At 44.1% G+C, this 12,787-nt stretch overlaps 1 pseudogene; it reads right to left on the bottom strand.

The window, feature by feature from the left end:
- Positions 1-11,709: 11,709 nt before the first annotated feature.
- Positions 11,710-12,345, bottom strand: LOC122120319 (annotated as a pseudogene).
- Positions 12,346-12,787: the final 442 nt, after the last annotated feature.

A 12,787-nucleotide genomic window follows, 5' to 3' on the forward strand; every position in this document is an offset into this window, starting at 1 on the left:
GTCGTTGAGCACCGAGGGGGTGGGGCCTGGACTCAGGGTCCGAACCCTGAAAGGGTAGAGGGGCTAGTGGCACCCTTCTTGCTGGTGCCCTGAGCTCTTTTCCTAGGAGGGAGCCGCATGACAGTGGGGCCCTTTGCACCCAATCCTGATTTGAGAAGCTGCCCATTTGTCTCTGGAGTCCAAAGGATGAGGCAGAGACCACCACGCCTGGCTGTCGCCCCGCCCCCTACCCCCCACCCAGGGAAAAAGGCCAGTGAGAATCAGGGCTCCTCAATTGACACAATGCCTCCTCCTTACTGCCAACTCCAGGGACCCAAGGGGCCTGCCACCTTCTCTTGCAAGCTTTTGGTGGCAGATTGGATAACCATCATACAAACCTGTCGTAGTTTGCCCTGGGCCCACCGCCCTACCCACACTTCTACACCGGTTGGACCCAGCCCCTCCTTCCTTCCCCTCGAGGGCCTTACTGTTTACACTCTGTACATAGTTCATTGTGCCTGTGCCCATCACTTCTTGCTGGGAATCCAAGCTGCCAATTGGGGAGAGCTTTATTTGTCATTTTGAAACGTATTTATTGGTAAGAGTACTTATATTTTGTCCAAACTGTGCCAACTGTCCCTCATTAGCCTATAATACATAAAGATCTTTTTGTTTTTCTAAAGTTCTTACATCCTTAAACGCACCACAGGATAGACTGGATCAATATTTACCTTTCAAGTTTTAACTTAACAGTGCCATGAATGAATGGCTTACTGTTTTAGGAGTCTTTCAACACATCCAAAGGACTTGGGAGTTTTGATGGCTTTGTAATGCACATACTGGGAACCATGCAGTAGTCCTAAGCACAGATCCTCCTCTCCCCCTTTATTAGCCTCCCCAGAAACATCTGTAATGCTCTGGTAACCCCAGTGAGGAAAGTGGCCTCCAGTGAAGTGGGTGAAATATTCCATGAAAAGATAAGCCCAAATAGGCAGGATATTGAGATAATTCTAGGAGCCATGTTGGCTAGCTTCGAATCAAAGCTCCTGTTTCCATGGCTTGTAGGCAGTTTAGTCTTCAGCTAGATTAATACCAACCACACCTGTCCAGCCAGCATGGGAGGATGACTATGATCAGCAGGTCCTTGGACACAAAAGCTCCTAGAAAAATACTCTGAGATATCTAGCGTATTCTGAAACTGGAAGAGCCAGTTGCTGGGGGCAGCATGAACCAGTATTATAAGGCAAATGCTTTCCCCCAGTACCAGGCAGGTAAACTGAAAAGTCACAATTACAAGGTTTTAAAAGGCAGCTAAACTGGGTGCAGGTGGCTCATGCTTGTAATCCTAGCTAGTCAGGAGGCTGAGATGTAAGGATCAATGTTCAAAGTCAGCCCAGACAGGAAAGTCCATGGTACTCTTCTCTCCAGTTAACCAGCAAAAATCTAGAAATGGAGCTGTAGCTTCAGTGCTAGCATGCCAGCCTTAAGCATAAAATCTAAGCAAGAATTCTAGACCTAGTTCAAGTCCTAATTACCCCCCCACACACACACAGACACACACACATACACACAAACAAGGTAGCAATAGCAGGGAATGGAGGGTGACTCTATAAAAGGAATTTTTATAGTGTTCCCCAACCCTCCTGGCAAAGAAAAACAGTTTATAGAAAGTGCTAGGAATGCTGCATACTCCAAAAAGGGCCCCAGTTTACACCTATTTGCCACACTAAGGCTGGGGGTGGGGCATACTGTCTTCTCACAGGGGTTGAAAGGATCTATCAAATCATTGAACATTGGCCTCCTAGACAGAGGTAAGTCAGATCTATTTCAACAGCAGGCTTGGGTTTGAAGGTCTCTGTGGTGAATGTTGGCTCCCATGCCAGAGTATTTGAGTCCAAAGTTCACTGTGGGAACAAGAGAAAGATGGGGGTGGTCTTCATCAGGAAGACTTGGGGGTCCGCAGTGCCCAGTAGAAGTGGAAGCAGGAAGTGCTGACAGCTTTGCACCAGGCATTCATATTGATCATCAGTGAAACACTGCAGGTTCCAGCCACAGTCCTATCTCTGGGGCACAGACTGACTACACGCGGCTGCCTCCTCAGATCAAACACTGAGCCTACAGGAGATGTGGGGGTTACAGAGCCCCCCCCCCCCGAGAAACCATGCTATAGCAGGGGGACCAAGAGACTCTGTTCTCCTAACTAATAAAGCACAGCGGCTAACCTTGCACTTGGGCTGTGACAGGGGCCATACAGTGATAAGGATGATTGCAGGGAACAGCAACAGCATTGCCAGAGGCAAGTAAGTGAATTTGGGGAACCCTTGGAAGAGGCGAATTCGCTCCGCCATTTCCTGGGTCCTCAGCCCCGTCCACAATTCTGATCATGGTGTCTTCAGGGTGCCTCTAAAAAAACAACCACTGGGGCTATGATGTTTGGGGAGCAGGAATTCCCTTACATGATCTTCAAGAGATGGAGGAGGTCTGAAAGCATCTGTGAGGGGAAGGAATGGTCTTGCGAGCTGTGACAGAACAAGCTTCCAAGGACCCTGGCAGTTGTTCAAGTTCTCCTCCCTATCCTTAGAAAGCCTCATTCCTGCTTCCCACTCCAGGCCCTCCGCTGCAGTCAGCCCGCCCCCCCCTTCCCTCCCCCCCTCTCTCCACCCACCTTGCCTTGTTTCCCATAAGCTTCCCACCCAGGACTGCCTTTGCAAGCCACCAGGGACCCTCATTTCCCTGGGTTCCTCCCTGTGTCTCTGCTGCTGTCCAGTCTGGGCACATACTCCTGCTTTCTGAGCTGTTCCTTTTCTACCTCTGAGCCACACTTCGAAACTCTCTCCTCTGTCCTCCTCCCTTCCCCCATTCTAAAACTCCCCTTCCTATCTTTCAGTGTTCCCCAGGGCTTTATGCCTCCTCTTCTCAACTCTCCGTATAATCTAATCCACTCCACATCATCTCAATGACCACTTGTCTCTAAATGATTCTCAAGTGTCTGTCTCTAGCTCATGTGACCTCAGACACACCAAGTACAAGCCCCAGAGCTGGCCCTGCCCTCTCCATTTCCCAACTTCCAGAGTCTTATCCTCCCCAAACTTCCTTCACAAGACTCTCTGCTCTGATAGAAGCCCTGAGCACCTTGCAGCTTTCCTAGCTGCTTGCCTCCAGCCATCCTTGCTAGAGGGCACTGGACGTGTCCACAATGTGGATGTCGTGTGTCCCACATGCATCCTGCACTTCTTTGGGGACCCCAGCGTTGGTGTCCTCCAGTCCAAGTGGAGCTACACTCTCCCTACCAGCGCCTCACCTCCGCCAGCAGCCACAATTCCATTCCTGGTGCCAAAAGATCCTGGGGAAAGGTTTAGGACTTCTATCGCCCTCCCCTCTGTCAGAGCTCTGACTCTTTGGAGCCTTCCTGACCCGATCCTATTCTCATCCTGTTATACCCCTAGGGAATACATGGTCACCATCCACTTGGAAAGAATTTCCTTTTTTTTTTTTTTTCCTTGCTTCTTGTGGCTTTAGGGAAACACAACAAAACCAGATGCTTGTAAAGGCTAAACCAGTCTCTCAGCCTTTCTGCCTGGAACAAATCCCTGGGGAGCCAGCAGGACGGAGGTGCCATGTGGGGGTGGGGTGGGGTGGGGGTTACCTTGGGAAGAGGGTTTGATGGTGCTCTCCTGAAGTCTGGATTGGCCTGTCTTCCCTTCCTCCATCCCCTTTTGTGGGGAACAGGGAAACAAAGAGAATGTTGACCTCAATTGTCATTCTAAAATTGCTCCATGCTTGGGAGATACTAAGGGGAAACTACAAGATGCCTTTACAATCTAGAAAAAAAATCCAGGATATGGGGCCCTCCAAAGACTGATTTCCCAGAACCAGGAGCCAGAGATAAGGCTGCACCAGAAACAATTGCAAGTATCTCAACTGTAACAATTGAGTCAGCTATGTTGTGTTCACTTATTTCTACCTTACCAGAAACCAGAGAATGAATCTCAGTTCCTTTTTCTGATTGAGGGACTCAGATTGGTCCCACTCCTCATTTGAGCCAAGCCACAGAGAGCATCCTATGAATTAACTAATTTGGGATCCGATTTATCAGCAAAAACCAATAAAGGGGAGTGGGATGATGATGTGTTAGAAAATAACTTTTCTGGGCCACCAGAGTGCTGAAGAGCATATCTCTTAGAGAAGGGGCAGGGCAGAACAGGTGACTGACATCTCCAATACAAATGGAGCTCCCACACAACTAGCAAAAGGACTCGAATCAAGCTAGGGACCCCAAGCTGTTAGTTTTTTCACCTAACAAATTACAAGGTAAATGGATTGCTGGAATTGCCAGGCTCTATCTGCTTCATGATTTTTGCTCTGTGGGCTTTTATCATTTTTGCAGCAAGATCAGTGGCTCCCTATTCCATGCTGTTTTTCAAGACTAAGAAAGGAGAATGGTCTGCACTGTGGCAACAGCCCCCTGTCACTCAGTTGACAAAGATCCTAGAACCGTTCCTCCATCTGAACACTTGCACTCAGGGTCCTATTGGCCAGAACTGGATCACATGACCACTCTACACCAGAGACTGGGAAAGCAGGTGTGATTGGTTTAGAGCAAGGGTCTAAAATTCCTATGGTTCAAATTAGGCCCACCACCTGATTTGGTATAGCCCACAAATGGTAATAATCGAATAAAACTCAAAAGGACAGTATTCCCTGACGTGGGACATGGAAATATTATGTGAAAATTACTACATAGTAAACTTCAAATTTGCCTCTTGGCTCACAAAGCCTAAATTTTGCTATTTCTTCCCTTTACATGAAAAGTCTGTCAGCCTTGGTTTTAGTACAAACATCATCAGTTGCCTCTTGTTAACATATTGCTTTCCTGAATCAAAAGTCAAAATTCTAGCATCAAGAAGTCTCAGAGACTAGATTTAAGGGAGGCAACCATCAGTATGCCATTAGTGCATTTCAAACCTGTACCCAGTTGTTTCATCTCCAAACAACATAACCTAAAAGTGCCACCTCTCACCAGGCCGTGGCACAAAGAGGTTATTCTGAAAGCCCTCTGGCTCAAGGAGATCTTACCGGATTGACCAAATGTGTTGGATTTTGAAAGAGAAGGAGAACACCAGGAAATATCTGGCTGGCTGTATGCAGGAGCAAGTCCCCAGTATCACAACTATAGAAAGTGGGTCTATAGACTAATCTCATATAAGCTGATACAAAACTGTCTAACTTAGAACTGCAGTTGGTTAAGCCCAAGGCCAACACGCTCATTTACATTTTTATTTTATGCCAGTGCTGGGGATTGAGCTCTTATTTTGCCCAAAATTAGCACCCTACCACTAGAGACACAGCTCCACTTCTGGCTTTTTTTTTTTTTTTTTTTGGTTAATTGGAAATAGGAGTCTCATGGACTTTCCTGTCCAGGCTGACTTTGAAACACAATCATCAGCTCTCAGCCTCTTGTGTACCCAGGATTACATACAGGTGTGAGCCACCAGCACCCAGCCACCAATAGGCTATTTTTAAATTGTAAATTAATTTTTAATGTCCTCATGGCAGTAAACAAATTTGACAGGAAACCTGTAATCCTAGCTATTCAGGAGACTGATATCTGAGGATTGTGGTTAGAAGCCAGCCTGGGCAGGAAAATTGGTGAGACTCTTATCTCCAATTAAGCACCAGAAAGTCTGGAAGTGGAGCTGTGGCTCAAGTGGTCAAGCACTAGCCTTGAGCAAATAGAAGAGCAAGGACAACACTCAAGCCTGGAGTTCAAGCCCTACGACAAGTACAAAAAAAAAAAAAAATAGAAAAGAAAAAAAAGCCACTTAGTTCAGATGCATGGACAGAACCCTGGACCCGGTCCCACCCCCTCGGTTTCTATGATACATCCTTTCTATCCTCCAGTCTAATTGGCTCATGAGTCATTTCTGCCCTTTTTGTCTCACTCTATGCCTTTTTGTTCACTTTGCTTGTCTCTAACCCCACCTTCTGGAACATTGTGGTCAACCTAGTGGACAAGCATGCATTAAATGCCTGGGCCTGATACTGATTAAGTACTTGGTGTCCCTCTAGCCTCAACTATGACCCATACATGCACAGGTGGGACACAGGTGCTTTCTGAAACTCATTAGCCAGTACCCTCCCGCTGACAATGAAGGCCAAGAAAGATCAAAGAGCAAGGCACCCATTCAATAAGGTTACAAAGCACCTATCATAGACAGGGATTCATCAGTACACTTGAGAAAAAAAATCCCTGCCTCCATGAGACATTGGAGTGATCGATAATTAACAAGCAAAATACAATTTACAGCAGGCCAGGAGGTGGGAAGATGGCACGTTTCTCTCTTGTGCTCCCAAGAAGTTATAATGCAATGGCAATATGAGAGAAGATGCCTGGAGAGACTGAAGAAGTGAGCCATGAAAGTCCCTAGGGAGAAGCATTCATTCCAGGCAGAGGGAACAGCAGGTTAACTCAGGAGGGTACCTGGCATGTTCAAAGATCAGCAAGGAAGACAGTTACTGTGGCAACAGCAACCTCTCAGCCGAGAGATGACAGTAGCTTTGCCAGAGTGAGGGAGGTAAGGTGATGAGAGCAGGTGAATTCTGGAATAGTTCCATAGATGAAGCTAGCATGCTATGTGCCATAGATGAAACTAGCATGCTATGTGCCACACCCATGCTCAGCCTACCCTTCCCAAACTGCCATTTAGAACTGCCTGCCTTAGTAGGAACCTTTCACAACTCAGGGGTGAATTTTTTTTAACCAAAGACAGACATTTCCAACTTAAGAGTTCTTTAAAAGACCCTTCTCAGCCAGGTGCCAGTAGCTCATGCCTGTAATTCTAGCTAATTAGGAGGCTGAGATTTGAGAAGCACAGTTCCAAGCCAATCCAATTAACCACAAACAAACAAAAAAAAGGCATGCAGTAGAGCTGTGGCTCAAGCGGTAGAATGCTAGCCTTTAGCACAAAAGTTCAGGGACAGTACTCAGGCCCTTAGTTCAAGGCCCAGGACTGACCCCTCCCCCCAAAAAAAAGCCTTAAAATACTAATAAAGACCTAAAATGAGGATAACATTTCAAAACTGAAAAATATTTGCACACAATGCAAAGCCAAGGAAACTGGATGAAAAGATTCAGGAGCCCTTTACAGAGTTTACCCTTTATTTCAAAGACACCAATGGCCCAGGATGAACAAGGAAAAAACTTGAAGTCTCTCCACTGTTCACACACCTGCTCCCTTCCTTACTTCCAGGAGTCTGCCAATCATCAAACCTCTAGCCACTACCTCACTGCACACAAGCTGTTGAGTGGCTGAGGACTAAGTCATGATCCCCTACCCTCCTGATCCCCTTTTAGGAACTCCTAATATCCAGCAAAGACTTCATGCCCACTGAACTGTCCAGGTTTGAGTCTGCAGTCCAAAAGGAAGATTGGAGTATGACACTATAGTTTTGCAGGTTTTTCATCTAGTGGCAGAGTGACCAGCAGCTCTGAATTTCTAGAATGAAGTTCTTCCTCATTAGCCAAGAATTGGTCAGTGAGAGGACAAGGTCACTCCTGAGCCTAGTAGAAAAGAACCTAAAGAATGTCCTCTACATTTCTTTGTCTATGACATGTACTTTCTAGGGCCTCAATCCTTTGATCCATTCCTCCCAGATCCCTTTGCTGGGATTGGGCCACACTTGTTCCCAAATATCCCTCTTGAACTTGATGACTCCCCCAAAGTAATGTGTATCTGTCAGCTATTACTGCTTCAAAACAAGCCAGCCCTAATTTTACAGTTTACAATAGCAAGCCCAGAGAGTAAAACCAAACCAAACAAGTACGTTATAAGAAAGCTTAGGAAAGACTGGCATTTCCCCATCTTGCTGAAGAGTTTATGGGTTGGTGAACCCATTTGGGAAACCTGGTTCACTCTCCCACCACAAATCAAAGTGACTTTATGAGCCATCCGTTCCATTCCACGTGCCAGTGCCACATGTGCATCATGGGATGAGCACGCTTTTAACATGGCTACAAATGAGAAGCAGTCCAAATATCCAGCAAAAATAGATTAGGTAGGACTGGTGGTATGCTTGCCTCATATGAGCAAAGCCCGGGGTTTGAGCAAGGCTAAAGAAAAAGAAAAGATGGTGTAAGAAAAAAATGCATAAAAATGTATGAACTCCAACCACACATGTGGATAAAAATCTCGTGCTTCATCAAAGAGGCCAAGCTCAGAAGAATACATTCTCTATGGTTCTAATTATGGAAAGTTCCAAACCAGCAAGTAAATCAAAAACAATAGTCTAAGAAGCCAAGTCCTTTGGGGAAGAGGCAGGAATTTGTATTTGGGAAGTGCTTTGGTTTGAATGTTCCCCAAAAGCTTGTGTTTGAACCTTAATTCTTCAATGTAAAAGTGTTTGGGGGTGGGTGGGGCCTAGGTGTTCAGGATTAAGGGCATGCTCTCCTGAATGGCTCAATACCTGTCTTGTGGGAATCTGGCTCTCATAAGAGCAGGTTGTTGTTTTTGTTTGCTTGCTTGGTTTTTTGTTGTACTGGTGTGTGTGTGTGTGTGTGTGTGTACACACACACGTGCTGGTACTAGTAATAGGGCTGTCCCTTAGCTTTTCCCCTCAAGGCTGGGACTCTACCACTGGAGCCACAACTCCACTTCCCAGTTTTTAGTGATTAATTGAGATAAAAGTAACACAGATTTTTTTTCCTGTCCGGGCTGGCTTGAGCCAAGATTCTCAGAGCTCAGCCTCCTAAGTAGTTAGGATTATAGGCATGAGCCACTAGGGTCTGGCTGAGAGCAAGTTTTTAGAAAGCACATCATCCCTCCTGGGCCTTATAGTTTCTTTCCCTCTTTCACATATACCCACTTCCTACCTGCTTTCCACCAAGACTTGAAGAAACACAAAGTCCATACCAGAAGCTGAGCGGATACTGGCATCTGATCTTAAACTTTGGAACCTCTGGAACGATAAACCCAAAGAAACCTCTCCACTTTAGACATCACCCAGCCTCTGAGTTGGGTGAAAGTTAACTTAAGACAGGGTGTTTCCTGAATTTGGCTAGTGCTGGCAATGTTTTATTTCTTTGGTTGGTGGTGCACCCTAATAATTCATCGATTGTACTTTAGGTTTACTGAGCAGTAATTCACCAGGTCGCTGAGACCGTCAGACTGCATAGCCTTGTAGGCAACAAGATACAGGAAATGGGTTTATTGCTTACCAATAGGCACCAAGGTCCACAGGAGCCTAGGATTCCCAAAGCTGGTCCCCAAAGACTAAGGGAAGCTTGTTGGGGTAAGTATAGTATCAATGGGCATACTCCACTTGTACCATACTAAGGGGCCCCAGACTGTAGCAGCCCATCTGGTGTGTTTTGTGTTTTTGTTTTTCATTTTTGTTTTGTTTTGTTGCCTTGAAGAGCAGACATGTTTTTTTCCAAAGGGATGAGAACAGGGCTCAGACTCTGACCTTGACCCCCTGATCTCAGGACACCGCATTTCCAGCTCATTCAACACTTGTTTTGAGGATCCAATCAAGAAAGAGAGGGGGATAACTGCTCCATCCAAGGCCACTCAGAGTACTGTCCTACCACTCTTTGCCAGCTGTTCTTCTGTATCAAGAGCTGAAAAAAAGAGGAAAACTCATTATAGAAGAAAATGAATGTAGGGAGGGAGGATAAAAGAAGGTAGGAGGAGTATGATTATAGTGTTATATGCATAAATAAACATGTCACAATAAAACCCCTACTTTGTGTAATTAATATATGCCAATAAAAAACAAACATAAAACACAATAAGCCCTAATCAAATCTCTCTCTGATGGCTCAGAAGTTAATCTCCATGTCTTGCAGGCATGCTTTTTAAAAATTGAATTATGGCATTATAAAAATCTGATAGTGGGGGACCGGTAGTCATAGAATAACTATCAAAGACATAAAATGATATCCATGGTGGTCCAAAGCATACTCCAGGGATCCTTTGATGCAAATGCAGGGCCCCCCACCACCCATCTACCGTGGTAAGATTCTGTTTTCTCAGGTCAGTCACATGCCAAGAGAGAACAAAATGGATAATGACCCAGTGTCAACCCCTTCAGGAGAAGCAGAAAGAAACTCTACACTTCAGACCAGATTAGAATGTAGGCGACTGGAGCCATGACGCCTTGAACTTCCAAAGCAAACCTCATGCACATTCCGCAGGCCACCAATTGTCCTAGGTGTAGAAATGCACTTATATGTTGCCAGAAGACATATACTAAAATGTTCACCACCACAGTTTTTAATGGCAGAAGAGTTGAAACAAACCCGATGTCCACCACCAGAGAGAATGCATAAATCATAACAGTACCACACAATGGATTACAATCCATTGAGAATGAACAGATGCTTGCTACACAACAGAACTTGGATGAATCTCAGAGCTATGGCTATATTTAGCAAGCATAACCACCTAGAACATGGTATTAAAACATTGAAATCATTAGGGTTGGAACATGACTCAAGCCCCAAGTTTTTTTTTTAAGATTCACAAAAGTCTTTTATCATTTGCAATTGTACATAGAGAACTGACAAGAAATTAATATCAGAATCTTAATGAGGGGTATTACAGTGACCAGCCTTAAAAAAAAAAACAAAGTACTTATCTGGGGCTTAATATAGCAGAGGTCAAAGTAAATTAAATAATGGATAAGTGAAGATAAAATAGAATTACAATAGCAAGAGGTTAGAAAACTGAATACTGTGAAAAATGTATTAGTCTGTACAAGTTGGTTTTGATAAACTACTGGTTACATGTTATAGCAACTTATCTACCTTCTCATTGCAACAGCATTTTCCCACACATGTCAGAATCTGGAAGCAATATGCCTTTCTCAAATGTTTTTTCTCCTCACCTTCAAAATACAGAAATAGGTTTTTGAAAATCAACTAGCCACTTATGAAAGTCATAAGATACAGATATTCAAAGACATTTCATGGGTAAAGTTGAGGTACCTGGATGAACACCAACAGCATACGAAAGGAAAGATGTTGGCTTTCAAAGTTGAAAGTACGAAGCACATGGCTCTGCTCTGTTCTGGGACCAAAATGGGGAAAACCTTATTGCCATTCTGCCAAATACCAGGCAGTTAAACACTGTGAAAAGATCATGAATCCAATGATACATTACAGGATTAAAACTCCAGTTAAATAACTTAACTAATCATTGCAGTAAATTAAAAAATCTCAAACTTCTTTAACATGTAAGTACATTTTAGAGGCATCATCAGAACAAATAGAGATTTAATTATGAATTGACCTGGGCTACATTCTGAGAATTTTGTTCAGTACTAAGAGAATCTCCCACATTCTAGAAAATCTGTGTTATTCCTCAAAGGAAATCTGACAGGTATGATACCTGTATACCAAGTAATTCAGTAATTGACAGGAGTATTTAAGCAAAAAAAAAAAAAGGAGACCAAATGTAAACTCTGTATCAATGTATACTAAACAGGTGGATGTTTTAAAAATTACATGATAAATGTAAATCATAAAATCCAATGTACTCCTAAAGGTCACCTATTTTATGTTACATAAAAACCTAGAGACTGTGAACTGTGCATGCGCACCATAACATTCTACCTGGGAAAGCCAATAAGTGGGATTTCTTGCAGGTATTTACTGCCATGATACAAAACAATTACGTGCAAACTGCAAGGTCCCTAAAATAGCAGTGAGTTTATATACAGAGAGATGTCACTATCTGATCAAATATGCAAGAGATGGAATTTCCCAGAGTTTATAACACAGAACAGTAACCACCACAGGCTCCTCTGCCATGACTCTCTTCCCTGTGTGACAGCTTCATGCCCTTGTCCAGGTGTCTGAATGATCTTTTCAACAAGTTCTTCAAAGGCACATTGTACACCATCACAGGTTTTTGCACTTGCCTCTATAAATAACAGGGAATGCTTTCTTGCAAATTTCAGACCCTCATTTCTATCAACTTCACGATTTTCCTTGTCAATTTTATTTCCAACCAGCATGTTTACTATGTCATTTCTTGTACAGTAGGTCTCCAATTCATTTAACCAATTATCCAGTTTAACAAAAGTGTCTCTTCTTGTGACATCCTAAGCTAATATAACACCCTGTGCACCTCTATAGTATCTGGGAGTTAAAGTGCTAAACCTCTCTTGACCAGCAGTATCCCATATTGCAAGTTTAGCTTTATTTCCATCCACTGAAATTGTTTTCACCTTGAAGTCAACGCCTATTGTTGCTGCAAGTTCTGGATCAAAAGTATCATCTGTGAACCTCAGGAGCAGGCTGGACTTGCGCACCCCACTCTCGCCGATGATGAGGATCTTCAGGATGGTCGGCAGGTCCTTGTCCATCCTGACTCCACTCAGAGCCGAGCCCAGCTGCCCGACCCTGCTTGCCTCTCAACCCATCAGCCCCGAGAGCTGCTTGCCCCTAAGTTTAAACCCCAATACTATAAAAAAGAAGGAAGGAAGGAAGGACAGGGAAGGAGAAAGAAAGAAAGAGATCATTAAACATATGAGAAATGAAGAAGGAAACTTTTAATGAACAAAAAAGAAAGAACCTTGAGTTAGGGACCAAGAGACGTGTTTTTACTGTTAAGAATAAGACTCAATGAGAAGGGAAGGAAAGGGCAGGATGAAAGAGGACAAACGTAATCAAAACACTTTATGTATGTCCTGGTATGAAAATGGAACAGTGAAGCTTGCTGAGATTGCTTTGGCAAGGGGTAAGGGATAAAGGGGACTAATGGAAGGAATGAGTTTGAGCAAGGTATGGCATATGCATATACAGACA

Source organism: Dipodomys spectabilis, unplaced genomic scaffold, assembly GCF_019054845.1.
Source record: "Dipodomys spectabilis isolate Male_0828 unplaced genomic scaffold, ASM1905484v1 ptg000175l, whole genome shotgun sequence".
Lineage (NCBI taxonomy): Eukaryota > Metazoa > Chordata > Mammalia > Rodentia > Heteromyidae > Dipodomys > Dipodomys spectabilis.